The sequence below is a fragment of the Schistocerca piceifrons genome, chromosome 1, assembly GCF_021461385.2.
Source record: "Schistocerca piceifrons isolate TAMUIC-IGC-003096 chromosome 1, iqSchPice1.1, whole genome shotgun sequence".
Taxonomy (NCBI): domain Eukaryota; kingdom Metazoa; phylum Arthropoda; class Insecta; order Orthoptera; family Acrididae; genus Schistocerca; species Schistocerca piceifrons.
In genome coordinates, this window is record NC_060138.1 from 937,139,697 (window position 1) to 937,158,896 (window position 19,200).

Below are 19,200 nucleotides of genomic sequence, written 5' to 3' on the forward strand. Positions count from 1 at the left end.
ACCCCCTTGAAGATGTCTCCCGCAGTCGGAGACGAAACCTTGGGAATCGACACAGAATTCATCAACCGACCACGGCATAACAGCCCGGATGATTATAATGGACATGATATTTCCGGCCGTGAAAGTCTACATTTTAGTAACTGTTACGATAATTGACTGTACACAGCGTTGTTTAGTAAAATATCAAATTAAAAATTTAGACGCGTGAAAGGTGTTTTGATTTGATATTCTGATGTCATTTGGCGTCTATCCTACGTCTCTGACGTTGCTCGAACGTCATTCAAGTGTGTTAGAATGTTAGAGCAACATTGTTGATTACACGTTTGTAGAACACACTTACATGATCCTTTCGAACGGCAATGCTCACGGTAATGGAAGATCTGCTTGTCACCTTTATCCAGATGGTTCTGTACAACGTCTGACACCACCAGATTGCCACAATTACACAACGGCTTCGCGAAAGGGTCATATCCCTACCACTACTATTGAAATTTAGTGTAACAGAAAACCCTAAATAACAGAAAAAACTAGCTCAATGTTGCCACGTACAACCCTCTTGCTAAATTTAGTTTAGATTCCAAATAAAGTACACTATGGGACGAAACTCCTGTTAATAGGAAAAGCTAATCAATAGGATTACCCTTTTCACAGGATTTGACCGTGTGTTGTGTGTAATGGATAAGTAAATAAGACTATTAACTTCTTTTCCTAAGATCTTACCCAGCGGTTAGATAGAAACACAGTATGAATAATACTATATTGATGCTTGAACAATTCAGTTCCAAGTTCATTCAGTGGTTTAATATATGTACTAACGATCGCCAGCCTATCAAGGCAATGAAAAAATGACGTATTGGAAAAGCAGAAGTATGAATTTTGCCTCCTTTCTTGCTAGTGTTAATTTGGTTTTCAAATAAATATTACTCCACATAAACAATGTTGGACTACAATATTATATATTAAGTTTTTAGAAGAGAAAAATCGCAGTAGATAACGTCACGGAACGTTTTGCCAAGGGGGACCTTTGAAAACCACTTTCCATAAACACCAAACTGAGACACTAAAATACTTAGATGCTTAAGCACACACTTTTTATACTGAACATTTCACTACAAGGAAACCTCTTTCTTACTGGCATTTACTTTCAAAAGGTATTAGTCTTTGAACTAACTCTGTATATACATGTAATAGATTTTATTAATCTTGCTTCACTCTGATTGAATTTTACGTAAGCAAACTTTTACTATAACACTTTGCACTAGTTAAAAGAACTTTCTCATTATTTACGCAAAAACAGTTCAAATGGTGCCCCTTTATTTTAACTTGGCGCTTCATAAGTCTGTAAAATAGGATACTCGGATTAATCAAACACCAGGAAGGAACCCTATATAGGTGTATGATTAGGATGAAATAATAGGTCGAATCAGTTTCTTTAAAGTTCAAGAATGATTATTAAAACACAGTTTAAATTAATGGTTCACTCTGCACAAAAGTAAAATACAAATAAATTTTATCTGGTGGCTGTAGGCTTGGGTGTGGCGAACAATTACAGCGGCTACACTCCCACAATACGGCCTGCAAGAATCTTGCTATTGGCTCAATTTCATTTCTTGTCGTCGTTCAATTTTACACACAATAGCCGAATAAGTCGCAGCTATGCCATAAGCCGTTTACAGTCTTCAGCCGCGGCATTTTTGTGCAAATTTGCAGGCGAAGCCTCTCCTGCTCCATAATGGTGTTGCCTCAATCACTGCTGCCTACACACTGTGTGACTTACTTCCCGCGCTTGTTCTAGATAGCACGCCAATTCACCCCTACTACCTGTCTCACTCCTCAGAGCCCTTTCCTTTCAAACAAAAACACACTGTCTTTTATATAACACCTATTTCTTGCGTTGTCCTTAAGCATGACCATTTCTTACATCTGTCAAATTTACATTAACATGGGTAGCTTATACACACGAATATTTTGAAATACAAATGTCACCTGAAAATTATTTAGCGTAATAAACAATTTACATACTATTTTACACACATTACTCACATACAATGCAAAGAACTTCAATCTCCATATTACATTTACATATACAGAAAATATAGTATCAATATGCAAAAATTTTAAAGCAAAATTTTACTAAAAATTAGATGAACCATAAACAAATAGCGTTATAGGGTATCTTCACCGTCAACAGGCGTGATTGTCGTGCTCCAAGTAGACGCTCCTCACCCGAATTGGAAGAGACCATATTGCTTCACTTTGAACAGAACCCGTCAAACGAGTACAGGAGCAATTTCCTTGAGTATTAATGTGTAGAAATGTGGAGAAAGTGGTGTACTGTGTCACGCTGAATGAGTTACGTGTAAAAGTGGTCGCGTTACCAACATGTTTTGAAATGGGTGTAATGTGGAAACGGTACCCGTACATGGGATCCAATTCAAAATATTACCTACTCACCATCTTCAAGTCCTCAAAGTGTGTAACGGTAATTTCCGAACACACTGTAATAGAAAATATCCATTAAAGGGAAGTGGAACTGGACGCATGTTAATAAATCAAGGAATAATTTCCGTGGTACTACAGTCGGTCATAGGGGAAGACCCACGTTGAATACATTCAACAAGTAATTCAACATGTTGGGTTTAATTGCTTGTTTCGGACTCGCAGATAGAAGACGTTTACAACGACACTACTTTAATTTCGTTCAGTGTATTATATGTTTCATCATCATCATCATTTAAGACTGATTATGCCTTTCAGCGTTCAGTCTGGAGCATAGCCCCCCTTATACAATTCCTCCATGATCCCCTATTCAGTGCTAACATTGGTGCCTCTTCTGATGTTAAACCTATTACTTCAAAATCATTCTTAACCGAATCCAGGTACCTTCTCCTCGGTCTGCCCCGACTCCTCCTACCCTCTACTGCTGAATCCATGAGTCTCTTGGGTAACCTTACTTCTCCCATGCGTGTAACATGACCCCACCATCTAAGCCTGTTTGCCCTGACTGCTACATCTATAGAGTTCTTTCCCAGTTTTTCTTTGATTTCCTCATTGTGGACACCCTCCTGCCATTGTTCCCATCTACTGGTACCTGCAATCATCCTAGCTACTTTCATATCCGTAACCTCAACCTTGTTGATAAGGTAACCTGAATCCAACCAGCTTTCGCTCCCATACAACAAAGTTGGTCGAAAGATTGAACGGTGCACAGATAACTTAGTCTTGGTACTGACTTCCTTCTTGCAGAAGAGAGTAGATCGTAGCTGAGCGCTCACTGCATTAGCTTTGCTACACCTCGCTTCCAGTTCTTTCACTATGTTGCCATCCTGTGAGAATATGCATCCTAAGTACTTGAAACCGTCCACCTGTTCTAACTTTGTTCCTCCTATTTGGCACTCAATCCGTTTATATTTCTTTCCCACTGACATTACTTTCGTTTTGAAGATGCTAATCTTCATACCATAGTCCTTACATTTCTGATCTAGCTCTGAAATATTACTTTGCAAACTTTCAATCGAATCTGCCATCACAACTAAGTCATCCGCATATGAAAGACTGCTTATTTTGTGTTCACATATCTTAATCTCACCCAGCCAGTCTATTGTTTTCAACATATGATCCATAAATAATATAAACAACAGTGAAGACAGGTTGCAGCCTTGTCTTACCCCTGAAACTACTCTGAACCATGAACTCAGCTTACCGTCAACTCTAACTGCTGCCTGACTATCCATGTAAAGAACTTTAATTGCTTGCAAAAGTTTTCCTCCTATTCCATAATCGTGTAGAACAGACAATAACTTCCTCCTAGGAACCCGGTCATATGCCTTTTCTAGATCTATAAAGCATAGATACAATTCCCTGTTCCACTCATAACACCACTCCATTATTTGCCGTAAGCTGAAGATCTGGTCCTGACAACCTCTAAGAGGCCTAAACCCACACTGATTTTCATCCAATTGGTCCTCAACTAATACTCGCACTTTCCTTTCAACAATACCTGAGAAGATTTTACCCACAACGCTGATTAAAGAGATACCTCTGTAGTTGTTACAATCTTTTCTGTTTCCATGTTTAAAGATTGGTGTGATTACTGCTTTTGTCCAGTCTGATGGAACCTGCCCCGACTCCCAGGCCATTTCAATTATCCTGTGTAGCCATTTAAGACCTGACATTCCACTGTATTATATGTTTTGATTATTTAAATCATGACACACTCAATGTCTGAAACTGAGGTCTGCGAAGAGGGAACAGAAAGATTTCTGATGCTCAGAAATCCATTCTCCCCCGTATCATACGAAAACAGATCAGGAACAAAGGAGCCTGAGAACTGCAGGGGAATTCCCATCCTCTTGCTCTCTTCTGTAATTTATGCCATGTAGTAGTGAAGGTAGATTACTAGCATTGATACATAAATTTTGAATAACCTTTCGTTCTTCGAAAAAATGAAATTTTCTATCTCAGCATAATCTTCATTTTACTCGTTGCATTAGCGACTGTTGGAGTGTAGTTCACTTATTCGTTCCAATATAGCACACACAGCATCCCTTCAATCAATTTCACATTGTTATGAAACGTGTGACCATCGCATAACATGAAATTATCTATTTAAACCAAAACTATGAAAACTCCAGAAAAACGTATCTGTGCGAAGCTTAGACGATAAGAATATTGGAAAAGGATTGTATTCGTTTGTTGAGCTTACTAAAATCTCCAGCTGATTCTTTTAGAAGTTTATTACTCCACCTTCGCATTCTACGTACACGAGTTTGTTGATTACTCATGATACTGAAAAACATCTAACAACAAAGGTCATCATATTTTTATCGGTAATAAAAAAAATTAAGTGTGAGTTGATTTCATTTATTTACATCTCAATTCAAAGCTTATAAGCTAAAAAGCTATAGAAAAGTCTTATAACAGGATCAAAATATGGGCGTAAGAAGATATATAACAGGGTACGTAGGTTAAATATATGCGTTCGGTCTGTGCGCAATTTGCATTAGTGACCACTAATTTTCGTATGCGTCTCTCTCATAAAAGACTGCTGAGTTTTCGTGATAAATAAAAACCTGTGAAAAATTGCCCAGTTGTTTGAAATGAATAGCGGTTAAATTCGAGATTTAAAAAAAAAGTACACGCACGGAAATGTCTTTTTTGCGGACATTACGCATTTATGGGAGTTTCATAGCCAGAGCGGAGTGCAGTAACCGCTGCGTACCACGCACGAAGCTAATAACGCGGATGGAATTGCCACTGTGCGCCTGTTATCTCGCAGTGTTGTTAATTAGCCCCTGTAGAGAAAAATCTCTATACTGTGAGGGTTGATGCCGGCTGCCACTTTCTCGTACTTATTTGACGTCCCGACTTTTAATTCTCATAACCCGATCGCTTCCATTTGCTTCTCCTTCGTTTCACAATTACTGCCAAGAAGCTCAATATTTTCACATTATTGAGCCGTTGTAGTAAAGAGGTGTAACAAGTAGAGGACAAGGATAAGAGAAAATGAACACTCTGTACATCTACATCTACATCTGCTCTACATACATATTCCGCAAGCCATAGTACGGTTCAGGACGTATGGTGTCTTGTAGCTCTATTAGCCATTTCCTTTCCTGTTCCACTCGCTGATGGCCTGTGGGAAAGAGACCGCCTATAGGTCACGGTATGAGCCCTAATTTCTCATATCTTATCTGTGTGGTCCCTAAGCGAAATGTACGTTGGCGCCAGTAGAATTTCTCTCCATTCAGCCTCAGATGCCGGTTCTCTAAATTTTCTGAATAGTGCCTCACGAAAAGAACATTGTCTTCCCTCCAGAGATTTCTATTTTAGTCCACGTAGCATCTCTATAATACCTGCGTGCTGATCGAATCTACCGGTAAGGAATCTAGTAGTACGACGTTGACTATCTTCCATGCCATTCTTTATTCCGACTCGAGAATAGGTCACAGTGGTGTTCAATGCGCTGTCTCCATAATAGATGAACTACACTATCCTAAAATTCTCCCGATAAACCGAAGTCGACCATTCGTCTTCCTTACAACCATCCTTACCTGCTCGTTCCATTTCATATCGCCTTACAACTTTCGACTAGATATTTAAACGACGTGACTGTGTAAAGTAGCACACTAATAATGCTGTATTGGAGTTACGTGTTTTTCTTACTCACCTACATTACATTACATTTTCTACATTTGCAGCAACCTGCCAAGCATCACACCAACTAGAAATTTCATTCAAGTCATCTTGTATCCTCCCGTAGTCAGTCAATGATGACAGCTTCCCGTTCACCACAGCATCATCAGCGAACAACCGCAGACTGCTGATCACAGCGTTTGTCAGATCACTAATGTATACAGAGAATAAGAACGGTTGTATCTCAATTCTCTAGGGCACTCCTGACGATACCCATGTTTCCTATGAACACTCGCTTTCGAGGACAACGTACTAGATTCTATTATTTATGATATCTTCGAGCCACTCACATATCTCCAACCTATTCCGTATGCTCGCACCTTCATTAACAGATGGGAGTGGGGCATCGTGTCGAACACTTTCTGGGAATATAGGAACACGGAGTCTGCTGTTGCCCTTCATCCAAGGTTCACAGGATATTATGTAAGAGAGGGGCTACCTGATTTCGGACGATAGATGCTTTTTAAAGTCGTACTTATTTGTGGACAGAAGCTTTTCTGTCTCCATGAAATTTATTGCATTCGTTCTCAGAAAATGCAAGGAAATCTAAAGCTAACCGATGTGAAGATTTGTAACTTCGTCTTCGCCATTGTCGTCAGGAGTAAAATCACCGACTGCTGGGGCTTCACGATGACAGAGGTAGCCATCAAAAGATCGACATTTATGTTCGAATTGACTTGGTTTGAAAACCGAGAAGATTTTGTTGAGACATGCCACTGCGAAAGACTCCGAGGCCACATATCTTTTCTCTACGATGTGGACGTAAAGCACAGTGTGAGAGTGCTGCAAAAACTGTGGAAAAAGAAATCACGTCTGTTGACTAATTTAGCATTCCTGTAACGCTTCACGGACGAGATAGTTTCTCGCTTAACTGTAGATAAGCACCAAATTCGAATTGCTACAGTGGACAGAGTTTTGAAGAAGACCAGTCAAGCCATAGTGAGACAGCGGATACGGCAGACAAGGTATGAGATTGACCTTAATGCCAGAAACTTATTTATTGTCATCAACCTTCTCACAATTCTGTTGGAAGTAAGTGGTGGACGTAGCCACGGCAGCGCAGTAGCCTTAAACTTTGTGCTAGACAACGTTTAAGTAATGCAATAAGTTTGACCGCTTAATTCACGAAAGTACTAATGTGAAGAATGATAAGGCCTGTATAACAGTGGTTAATTCCTTGTACCAAGAACTGGGCGACTGTTCAGCGACAGCTCTGAGTGAAGGTCTTAATTTTTCACCAGCCCCGCGACGTCTATCAATTTTGGGTATTTTTAGTGAAATAGAGCAGTGCATTCGGCATCTTTCACACGACGCAGCTGAGGACATCAGATTAACCATCAGCCGTACACTGGTGAAAGCTAAACCACCGAATTCTAATATGAGTCAGAAGGAACTACGTGGTTTACGCTTATTGCGAGAGAACGAGGGCTTGTTCGTCTTGCCAGCCTACAGAGGAATTGCCACAGTGGTTCTGAACACTGAAGATTTTCGCCTGAAGGGGCTAAATTTATTAGAAAGTTCCGTGTGCTGGAAGCTTAGTCAATATCAGACAAAGGCGACCGTCAGAGGCATAGGAAAGTTATTGAAGGACTCTGGTTTACCGGACGAAGTATTGAAGAAATTGGTGCTTCGTGCCACGAGACATCCTACGCTTTACTGACTGCCGAGGATACATAAGGAAAATGTTCCTCCTAGTCCCATTGTTAGGGCAATGACTTCGCCCATCTACGGACTGGCAAAAATATTGCAGGATTGTTGTTGTTGTTGTTGTGGTCTTCAGTCCTGAGACTGGTTTGATGCACCTCTCCATGCTACTCTATCCTATGCAAGCTTCATCACCTCCCAGTACTTACTGCAGCCTACATCCTTCCGAATCTGCTAAGTGTATTCATCTCTTGGTTTCCCTCTACGATTTTTACCCGCCACGCTGCCCTCCACCACTAAATTAGTGATCCCTTGATGCCTCAGAACATGTCCTACCAACCGATCCCTTCTTCTAGTCAAGTTGTGCCACAAACTCCTCTTCTCCCCAATTCTATTCAATACCTCCTCATTAGTTATGAGATCTACCCATCTAATCTTCATCATTCTTCTGTAGCACCACATTTCGAAAGATTCTATTCTCTTCTTGTCTAAACTATTTATCGTCCATGTTTCACTTCCATACATGGCTACACTCCATACAAATACTTTCAGAAACGACTTCCTGACACTTAAATCAATACTCGATGTAAACAAATTTCTCTTCTTCGTTAACGCTTTCCTTGCGATTGCCAGTCTACATTTTATATCCTCTCTACTTCGACCATCATCAGTTATTTTGCTCCCCAAATAGCAAAACTCCTTTACTACTTTAAGTGTCTCATTTCCTAATCCTATTCCCTCAGCATCACCCGACTTAATTCGACTACATTCCATTATCCTCGTTTTGCTTTTGTTGTTGTTCATCTTATACCATCCTTTCAAGACACTGTCCATTCCGTTCAACTGCTCTTGCAAGTCCTTCGCTGTCTCTGACAGAATTACAATGTCATCGGCGAACCTCAAAGTTTTTATTTCTTCTCCATGGATTTTAATACCTACTCCAAACTTTTCTTTTGTTTCCTATACTGCTTGCTCAATATACAGATTGAATAGCATCGGGGAGAGGCTACAACCTGTCTCACTCCCTTCCCGACTACTGCAACACTTTCATGTCCCTCGACTCTTATAACTGCCATCTGCTTCTTGTACAAATTTTAAATAACCTTTCGCTCCCTGTATTTTACCCCTGCCACCTTCAGAATTTGAAAGAGAGTATTCCAGTCAACATTGTCAAAAGCTTTCTCTAAGTCTACAAATGCTATAAACGTAGGTTTGCCTTTCCTTAATCTTTTTCCTAAGATAAATCGTAGGGTCAATGTTGCCTCACTTGTTCCAACATTTCTACGGAATCCAAACTGATCTTCCCCGAGGTCGGCTTCTACCAGTTTTTCCATTCGTCTGTAAAGAATTCTCGTTGGTATTTTACAGCTGTGACTTATTGCACTGATAGTTCGGTAATTTTCACTTCTGTCAACACCTGCTTTCTTTGGGATTGGAATTATTATATTGTTCTTGAAGTCTGAGGGAATTTCGCCTGTCTCATACATCTTGCTCACCAGATGGTAGAGTTTTGTCAGGACTGGCACTCCGAAGGCTGTCAGTAGTTCTAATGGAATGTTGTCTACTCTCGGGGCCTTGTTTCGACATAACGTCTATCAGTGCTCTGTCAAACTCTTCATGCAGTGTCATATCTCCTTTTTGATCTTCATCTACATCCTCTTCTATTTCCAAAATCTTGTCCTCAAGAACATCGTACCTGTATACACCCTCTATATACTCCTTCGAACTTTGTGCTTTCCCTTCTTTGCTAGGATCTGGGTTTCCATCTGAGCTCTTGATATTCATGCACGTGGTTCTCTTTTCTCCAAAGGTCTCTTTAATTTTTCTGTAGGCAGTATCTGTCTTACCCCTCGTGAGATAAGGCTCTATATCCTTACATTTGTCCTCCAGCCATTCCTGCTTAGCCGTTTTGCACTTTTTCCTGTCGATCTCATTTTTGAGACGTTTGTACTCCTTTTTGCCTGCTTCATTTTCTGCATTGTTGTATTTTCATCTTTCCTTAATCTAGCTTCTGAGATAAGTCTTGATCCTCTGTTGCCTTCATTATTTCATTCCTCAAAGCTACCCATTCTTCTTCTACTGTATTTCTTTCCCCCATTCCTGTCAATTGTTCCCTTATGCTCTCCCTGAAACTCTGTACAACCTGTGGTTCCTTCGGTCTATCCAGGTCCCATCTCCTTAAATTCCCACCTTTTTGCAGTTTCTTCAGTTTAATCTACAGTTCATAACCAATAGAGTGTGGTCAGAGTCCACATCTGCCCCTGGAAATGTCTTACAATTTAAAACCTGGTTCCTAAATCTCTGTCATGCCATTATATAATCTATCTGATACCTTTTAGTATCTCCAGGATTCTTCCATGTATACAACCTTCTTTCATGATTCTTGAACCAAGTGTTAGCTATGATTAAGTTATGCTCTGTGCAAAATTCTACCAGGCGTCTTTCTCCTTCATTTCTTAGCCATAATCCATATTCTCCTACTACGTTTCCTTTTCTTCCTTTTCCTACTGTTGAATTCCAGTCACCCATGACTATTAAATTTTCGTCTCCCTTCACCACCTGAATAATTTCTTTCATCTCATCATACATTCCATCAATATCTTCATCATCTGCAGAGCTAGTTAGCATATAAACTTGCACTACTGTAGTAGGCGTGGGTGGTGGTGGTGGTGGTGGTGGTGGTGGTGGTTAGTGTTTAACGTCCCGTCGCCAACGAGGTCATTAGAGACGGAGCTCATACTCGGGTTAGGGAAGGATTGGGAAGGAAATCGGCCGTGCCCTGTCAAGGAACCATCCAGGCATTTGCCTGAAACGGTTTAGGGAAATCACGGAAAACCTAAATCAGGATGGCCGGAGAAGGGATTGAACCGTCGTCCTCGCGAATGCGAGTCCAGTGTGCTAACCACTGCGCCACCTCAGTTGGCGTGCTTTCCGTGTCTATCTTGGCCACAATAATGCGTTCACTATGCTGTTTGTAGTAGTTTACCCGCACTCCTACTTTTTTATGCATTATTATACCTACTCCTGCATTACCCATATTCCCGGCCGAAGTGGCCGTGCGGTTAAAGGCGCTTCAGTCTGGAACCGCAAGACCGCTACGGTCGCAGCTTCGAATCCTGCCTCGGGCATGGATGTTTGTGATGTCCTTAGGTTAGTTAGGTTTAACTAGTTCTAAGTTCTAGGGGACTAATGACCTCAGCAGTTGAGTCCCATAGTGCTCAGAGCCAGAGCCATTACCCATATTTGATTTTGTATTTATACCCCTGTATTCACCTGACCAAAAGTCTTGTAGCCTCTGCCTCCAAACTTCACTAATTCCCACCATATCTTACTTTAACCTATCCATTTCCCTTTTTAAATTTTCTAACCTACCTGCACGATTAAGGGATCTGACATTCCACGCTCCGATCCGTAAAACGCCAGTTTTCTCTCTCCTGATAACGACGTTCTCTTGAGTAGTCCCCGCCCGGAGATCCGAATGGGGGACTATTTTAGCTCCGGAATATTTTACCCAAGTGGATGCCACCATCATTTAATTATACAGTAAAGCTGCATTCTCTCTCGAAAAATTACGGCTGCAGTTTCCGCTTGCTTTCAGCCGTTCGCAGTACCACATCAGCAACGCCGGTTTGGCTAGTGTTAAAAGGCCAGATCAGTCAATCATCCAGGCTGTTGCCCCTGCAACTACTGAAAAGGCTGCTGCCCCTCTTCAGGAACCATACGTCTGTCTGGCCTCTCAACAGATACCCCTCCGTTGTGATTGCACCTACGGTACGGCTATCTGTATCATTGAGCACGCAAGCCTCCTCACCAACGGCAATGTCCATGGTTCATGGGGGGGGAGGGGGTGGGATGATTTCAGGATTATTACCGCCGAAAGTGGGACATTGTAGACTCCATGTTGTGAACTCGCGGAAAACTTATTGAGAGAGACTCTCAAGAGAATAATAATATGCCGAAACAACACAAGGTTAATCTTGACATTGTGTCAGTTTTTACGAGAGTGCCAGTGAACGACACGCTGCATCTTTTGGTGCAAAAGTTTCCACCTTGAATCTTCGTGTTGTTCCGTCATGTCCTAACGACAACGTACGTCTTGTATCGCTGCGAATATTATGAAACGACGGAAGGCAAAGCGATGGCAGCACCACTATCTCCAGAAATCACTGTGAGAAGCAGGCTCTGGACTCCACAGCGATGCGTCCATCTTCTTTCCTATGTTACTATAGGGGTCCGGTACCAGACCCTTACAGTAGTCAGGAGAGAGCGAAGTGAGACGAGCTGGTGCTGTCCTAATTACGCTAGAGAGCCCAAAGGAAACATCGTCGACAATAACACATTTTTATCCAGTAATTCAGGATCGTCTTCCACAACTCTAGACCTCAGCTGGACCGGCGGAATGGCGCAGTGTCAGCAGCGGAAAGCTGGAGTGCGATCGACTCCATCAGACCTGCAGGGCGATGGTGGCCTCGGCACCCCATCAACGTGGCCTCGGAAGTTGGTAGTGCAGCTGGCAGCAGCAGCGTCCTTCCAAGCAGACTCGTGGTTCCACAGACGAACGAAGACAGCTAGGCATGCCTAGGGTCGACCTCCATAGCCTCCCCTCTCACAGGATAGCAGCAACTGACACGAGGGCTGATCACGCTTTCTGATATAGCCTCAAGGTGAAAATGTACTGCAGCAGTTCGTCGATCACATGATCTGTTTCCATCCCAACATAAAACTTACGCTTGAAGGGAGGCGGAAGCGGCAGTTTCAAGCGTGGCACCGGCCCCTCGCACCGTCTGATGTGACTGGGTCCTGCGGCGGACTGCAGCTGCTGCTGTAAGATTTCTATAAAATATAGTCAGTATACGAGAAAACTGAATACATTGATTTCGAAAATTTCTTCCTTATATAACATCTACTTTAGGTATCATATTCTATCACTGAGCAAAACGGAATGACTGTCGGCCGCGTGTTACGCATGTGAACAGTGTCGTGAAATAAACTTTTAAACTTCATGAAATGCAAAATTTGAACTAAGGAAAATGAATCTAATTAAATGCCAAAGAAACTCATTGTGTATTCACTGAAAAATATGTAACTAAAACTCAGTACAGAAGCACGTTATAATCGATGCGTAATATGAAGTGCAATGTTAAATTAAGAATATCCACAAAAATAAATTACTGCACTGTTGAGAAGAAAATAACTGTTTTAAATTGCAAACAGTGTTCAATGAAAATTAATGTACTTACTAGCACGACACTAGACAATCCTGACCACACACTATTTGCTTAAGAATCCAGCGCGAGATCTGCCCTGAAAGAAAATTGAATTACCTATTGCTCAGCATATTGTTTTTGTGTCTGGAATTCTGATGTTATCGCAAGTAAATACAAATCAGCAAATAAAATAGGTAAACATAAACAGTGTGCTACAAATTTTTTTGTCAGAGAATGTGTTTCATCGTATGGCTTAACATGCAGTGCACACACGGTAAAAATTCGAAACTTTACTATGAACCATGGAGGAGGGTTTTACTTCGAAGAAACTCGTTCATGAGACATTAAACTCTGATTATTCAGAGAAAGATAGCATACCATGAGAAAACTTTAACAATTAAAATATCCTCTCATCACAAAAATTACAAATATACGAGGCGTGTTTTTAAGTACCGTTTTGAAATTTTAAAAAAAGATGTGCTAAGATATCTCAATAATTTTATTTTTACATGAAAGCCTGTACCTTAAACTACTTTTCTACATAATTTCCGTCAATATTGAGGCACTAGTCATGACGTTGTACCAGTTTTTGAATACTCTCCTCATAGAAGCCTGCCGCCGGACTTGTTAACCACTGCATCACCACTATTTTGACTTCGTCATCGTCTTGAAGACGCTGACCGCCCAGGTGTTTCTTCAAGTGCAGGAACAAATGGTTGACACTGGGCGCTAGATCTGGGCTGTACGGAGGATGATCTAGAGTTTCCCATCGAAAAGATGTGATGAGATCTTTGGTCTGATTCCCCACATGCGGACGGGCATTCTCTTGCAGCAAAACGATGCCATCGCTCAGCTTGCCACCTCTTTTATTCTGAATTGAACAGCGCAGATTGTGCAATGTCTTACAGTAAGCTGCTGCATTGATTATCTCATTACGAGGTAGAAATTCCACTAGTAATACTCCTTTTCTGTCCCAAAACACTGTGCACGTGATTTTCCGGGCAGAAATTGTTTGCTTTTACAGCACTTTTCTTGGTGAATCTGAATGCTTCCATTCCATGGACTGTTGCTTTGATTCTGGTGTGACGTAGGCCATCCGTGTTTCATCGCTCGTAACAATTTGATTTAAGAAATCATCACTGTTATTGTGGTACTGTTCAAGGAAAGTCAATGCGCTGCCTAAAATTTTGGGTTTTTGTACATCCGTCAATATTTTCGGTACCCAACGTGCACACAATTTACGGTACTTCAAGTGCTCGGGCACAATGTCGTACAAAACACAAGAGAAACATTAGAAAAGTCATCCCGCAAGGAGGAAATGGTAAAGCGTATGTTTTCTGTCACCTGATTTTCCACTTCCTGCACCAAACTTTCATTAACGACCGAAGGACGCCCACTCCGTTGTTCATCATGCAAATTTGTGCAGCCATCTTTAAATGCTCTCACCCACTTTCTTACCATTCAATCACTCACAATGTTTTCTCCGTAAACTGCACAGATCTCACGATGAATATCAATCGCTTTTAAGCATTTAGCACTAAGATATCTTATAAGAGCCCGTACTTCACAGTCAGCGGGACACAATTATCGAAGGCATCTTAAACACACAGTACACAATGTAAACAAGGAAGAAACATACTGTAATGGCGTCATTGCGTAGACAACAGATGTAGGTACCCAGTGCGCATGCACAGAACGCCGACCGCAGCGCTGCGGCCGCGGTGTGGCAAAACGGTACTTACTTAAAAAACACGACTCGTACCTATAAATTTCCCCCAAAATCTTCTTTGTCAATAACATGAACAAGAAAGCAATATACAAGGTGAGTCACTAACTATCGCCATCTAGAATAACTCCGAAAGTAAGACAGGATCTGAAACGTTTGTGGGAAAAAAGTTGCATGGGACAACGGGGGTTTTTGTTAGATGGGGTCGCATCAGAGATATGAAGGTCAACTTTGTTTTTTTCAATGGGAAGTTTGGTTTGGTATTTATTTTCTGATAGCGGCTATCGAGACGAATCCAATGATATGTAACAGTAAGATCTTTGAAGGTCAACGAGGGTCACAAAAGTGGCATGAACGTCCATTTACAGAAGATGTTCGAAGTGATGACCATTGGTATCAATGCAGTGCTGCAATCTTCTTAACATGGATTGAGTAGTATTCCATATCACTTCGGCACTTATCGAAGCACATGCTCTGACAATTCTCTCTCGTATATCATGAAAATAGTAAATATTCGCCGAATACGGCGTATCCATCCAATGTGTCATTGACACGTAAACGCCATTCGAAGGTTTCGTAGTACAACAATAATAGGAAATGTAAGACTAGTATCGTCGAATCAAGTGGATGTTAATGATGTATTCCTTCGAAGAACAAGTCGATATGCTTCTCATTTACGGAGAATTCCAACGAAAGTCAATGAGAGCTAGAGACTTATATGCTGAAAGATATCCTCAATGTACTCAACTTACACGTCGTACATTAAAATATCATTAAATGATAAATTGAGAAGAACTAGCTCTTTAACGCATTGGAAACATACCCGGCAAAGGAAAGTTATTAACGAGGAAGCGAAAATTTGTACTCTTGCCACTGTGGTTCGAGATCCGTGTTAGTTCGCGTCAAATCACAAGGGAATCTGGCATGAGCCATAGTAGTGTTGTTCGTCTTCAGCATCGCCGTAACTATCATCCTTAACATATGTCTTACCAAGAATTAACTGGTACGAATTGTATGCGTCGCACTGAATTTTACCGATGGGCTCAACTTCAGATTCAGAGAGATGACACATTTATTAATTCAATTTTATTTACTGACGAGGCTACATTCACGAACAACGGAAATGTGAATTTGCATAACAAGGATTATTGGGCAACTGAAAATCCATGTTGGTCGCGGCAAATTGCACACAAAAAACCGTAGTCGATGAACCTAAGGTATGGGATTCTGGAAGACAGGACTGTAGGCCCCTATTTCATCGAAGGATATCTTAATGGTAGGAAATACACCACATACGGGTTCGTGGTTCATGGAGGTACCTTGCTGACTCTTGTGTTCAACATGGTCAAGCTTTATAAGCTTCACTTCAGCTTCTACCCTTCGCTCAATAGTTAAAGAGATTTCCTCGATGTCTTTTGTTAATTACTTAACTTTAGCATCGAAGGTTTCATGCACCTCTTTGACCTCTGATACCTCTCCGACCAGAGTATTTACTTTATCGGGCATTTCCTGTAAATTTTTCTTCACTTCCGATACCTCAGATTCAACCATTTCTATCTCGCTGTTAACATGTTCTCATATGCTTTGATCCCTATCGTCCAGAGCACGATTCACTTTTTGTATCAACGTTTCTTCGCGTTTGACTAACCGCTCGTCCACTGTGGCAATTAGGCTAGTCTCAACTTTTTCGAAACACTCGTTCTGGCGTTGGATATCCTCCTCTCGCTCTCTTTTCCTCTGCTGTTCCACTAAATCCCGTTCTTTCTTTCTTTGCTGTTCCATTAGTTCTAATTTCCGGAATAGCTGTGCAAGCATATCCCTTGGATTAGCAAAGTCGATCTGCGCGCGAACACTTTCATCTGCTTTCTCGCAGTTGATTTCTCTCGTGGTCTCGACATTCTCTTGTCCGCCCAGCGATTGTACACTCCTGGAAATGGAAAAAAGAACACATTGACACCGGTGTGTCAGACCTACCATACTTGCTCCGGACACTGCGAGAGGGCTGTACAAGCAATGATCACACGCACGGCACAGCGGACACACCAGGGACCGCGGTGTTGGCCGTCGAATGGCGCTAGCTGCGCAGCATTTGTGCACCGCCGCCCTCAGTGTCAGCCAGTTTGCCGTGGCATACGGAGCTCCATCGCAGTCTTTAACACTGGTAGCATGCCGCGACAGCGTGGACGTGAACCGTATGTGCAGTTGACGGACTTTGAGCGAGGGCGTATAGTGGGCATGCAGGAGGCCGGGTGGACGTACCGCCGAATTGCTCAACACGTGGGGCGTGAGGTCTCCACAGTACATCGATGTTGTCGCCAGTGGTCGGCGGAAGGTGCACGTGCCCGTCGACCTGGGACCGGACCGCAGCGACGCACGGATGCACGCCAAGACCGTAGGATCCTACGCAGTGCCGTAGGGGACCGCACCGCCACTTCCCAGCAATTTAGGGACACTGTTGCTCCTGGGGTATCGGCGAGGACCATTCGCAACCGTCTCCATGAAGCTGGGCTACGGTCCCGCACACCGTTAGGCCGTCTTCCGCTCACGCCCCAACATCGTGCAGCCCGCCTCCAGTGGTGTCGCGACAGGCGTGAATGGAGGGACGAATGGAGACGTGTCGTCTTCAGCGATGAGAGTCGCTTCTGCCTTGGTGCCAATGATGGTCGTATGCGTGTTTGGCGCCGTGCAGGTGAGCGCCACAATCAGGACTGCATACGACTGAGGCACACAGGGCCAACACCCGGCATCATGGTGTGGGAAGCGATCTCCTACACTGGCCGTACACCACTGGTGATCGTCGAGGGGACACTGAATAGTGCACGGTACATCCAAACCGTCATCGAACCCATCGTTCTACCATTCCTAGACCGGCAAGGGAACTTGCTGTTCCAACAGGGCAATGCACGTCCGCATGTATCCCGTGCCACCCAACGTGCTCTAGAAGGTGTAAGTCAACTACCCTGGCCAGCAAGATCTCCGGATCTGTCCTCCATTGAGCATGTTTGGGACTGGATGAAGCGTCGTCTCACGGGGTCTGCACGTCCAGCACGAACGCTGGTCCAACTGAGGCGCCAGGTGGAAATGGCATGGCAAGCCGTTCCACAGGACTACATCCAGCATCTCTACGATCGTCTCCATGGGAGAATAGCAGCCCGCATTGCTGCGAAAGGTGGATATACACTGTACTAGTGCCGACATTGTGCATGCTCTGTTGCCTGTGTCTATGTGCCTGTGGTTCTGTCAGTGTGATCATGTGATGTATCTGACCCCAGGAATGTGTCAATAAAGTTTCCCCTTCCTGGGACAATGAATTCACGGTGTTCTTATTTCAATTTCCAGGAGTGTATATTCGGTTGAGAAATATCTGTCTGCGATACTACACTACCATGTGCGTTCGTAGCTTGTTCATTTTCATTAGCTCTCGACCCTCCTGCCAATTATCCAGGAGTATTCTCTATTTCGTCATCACTTTCATAATTGAAACTTCCTGGCAGATTAAAGCTGTGTGCCCGACCGAGACTCGAACTCGGGACCTTTGCCTTTCGCGGGCAAGTGCTCTACCAACTGAGCTACCGAAGCACGACTCACGGCCGGTACTCACAACTTTACTTCTGCCAGTACCTCGTCTCCTACCTTCCAAACTTTACAGAAGCTCTCCTGCGAACCTTGCAGAACTAGCACTCCTGAAAGAAAGGATATTGCGGAGACATGGCTTAGCCACAGCCTGGGGGATGCTTCCAGAATGAGACTTTCACTCTGCAGCGGAGTGTGGGCTGATATGAAACTTCCTGGCAGATTAAAACTGTGTGTCCGACCGAGACTCGAACTCGGGACCTTTGCCTTTCGCGGGCAAGTGCTCTACCAACTGAGCTACCGAAGCACGACTCACGCACGGTACTCACAGCTTTACTTCTGCCAGTACCTCGTCTCCTACCTTCCAAGCTTTACAGAAGCTCTCCTGCGAACCTTGCAGAACCAGCACTGCTGAAAGAAAGGATATTGCGGAGACATGGCTTAGCCACAGCCTGGGGGATGTTTCCAGAGTGAGACTTTCACTCTGCAGCGGAGTGTGCGCTGATATGCCAGGTAGTTTCATATCAGCGCACACTCCGCTGCAGAGTGAAAGTCTCATTCTGGAAACTTTCATAATTCTCAACCTCCACACGGTTACGTCTGGTATTTGGCCTAACCATGTTGCTAGTTGATACTAATCAGTTCACACAAATAAATTCAGAATATAACTACCCAACATTCCCTACGCTAATAGACACAATTGAAAAGCTAGGAGAAAGCTATGTGTACAGATTGTTTTAATTGCATGCGCCCAGATGCTACTGACTAGTTTTAATTAGAAACCTGTTTGCGTGCATTCGGTTCCTTACCTTACAGTCTGTCAGATATAATAAACAGCGTCGGTCTGCGATCACT

The 19,200-nt window shown here is 42.8% G+C and overlaps 1 non-coding gene across 1 annotated transcript; it reads right to left on the reverse strand.

Moving 5' to 3' along the window:
- Positions 1-18,577: 18,577 nt before the first annotated feature.
- Positions 18,578-18,652, reverse strand: Trnas-cga. Its single transcript has one exon. It is a non-coding gene; the product is annotated as a tRNA-Ser (tRNA).
- Between the last annotated feature and the right edge of the window lie 548 nt (positions 18,653-19,200).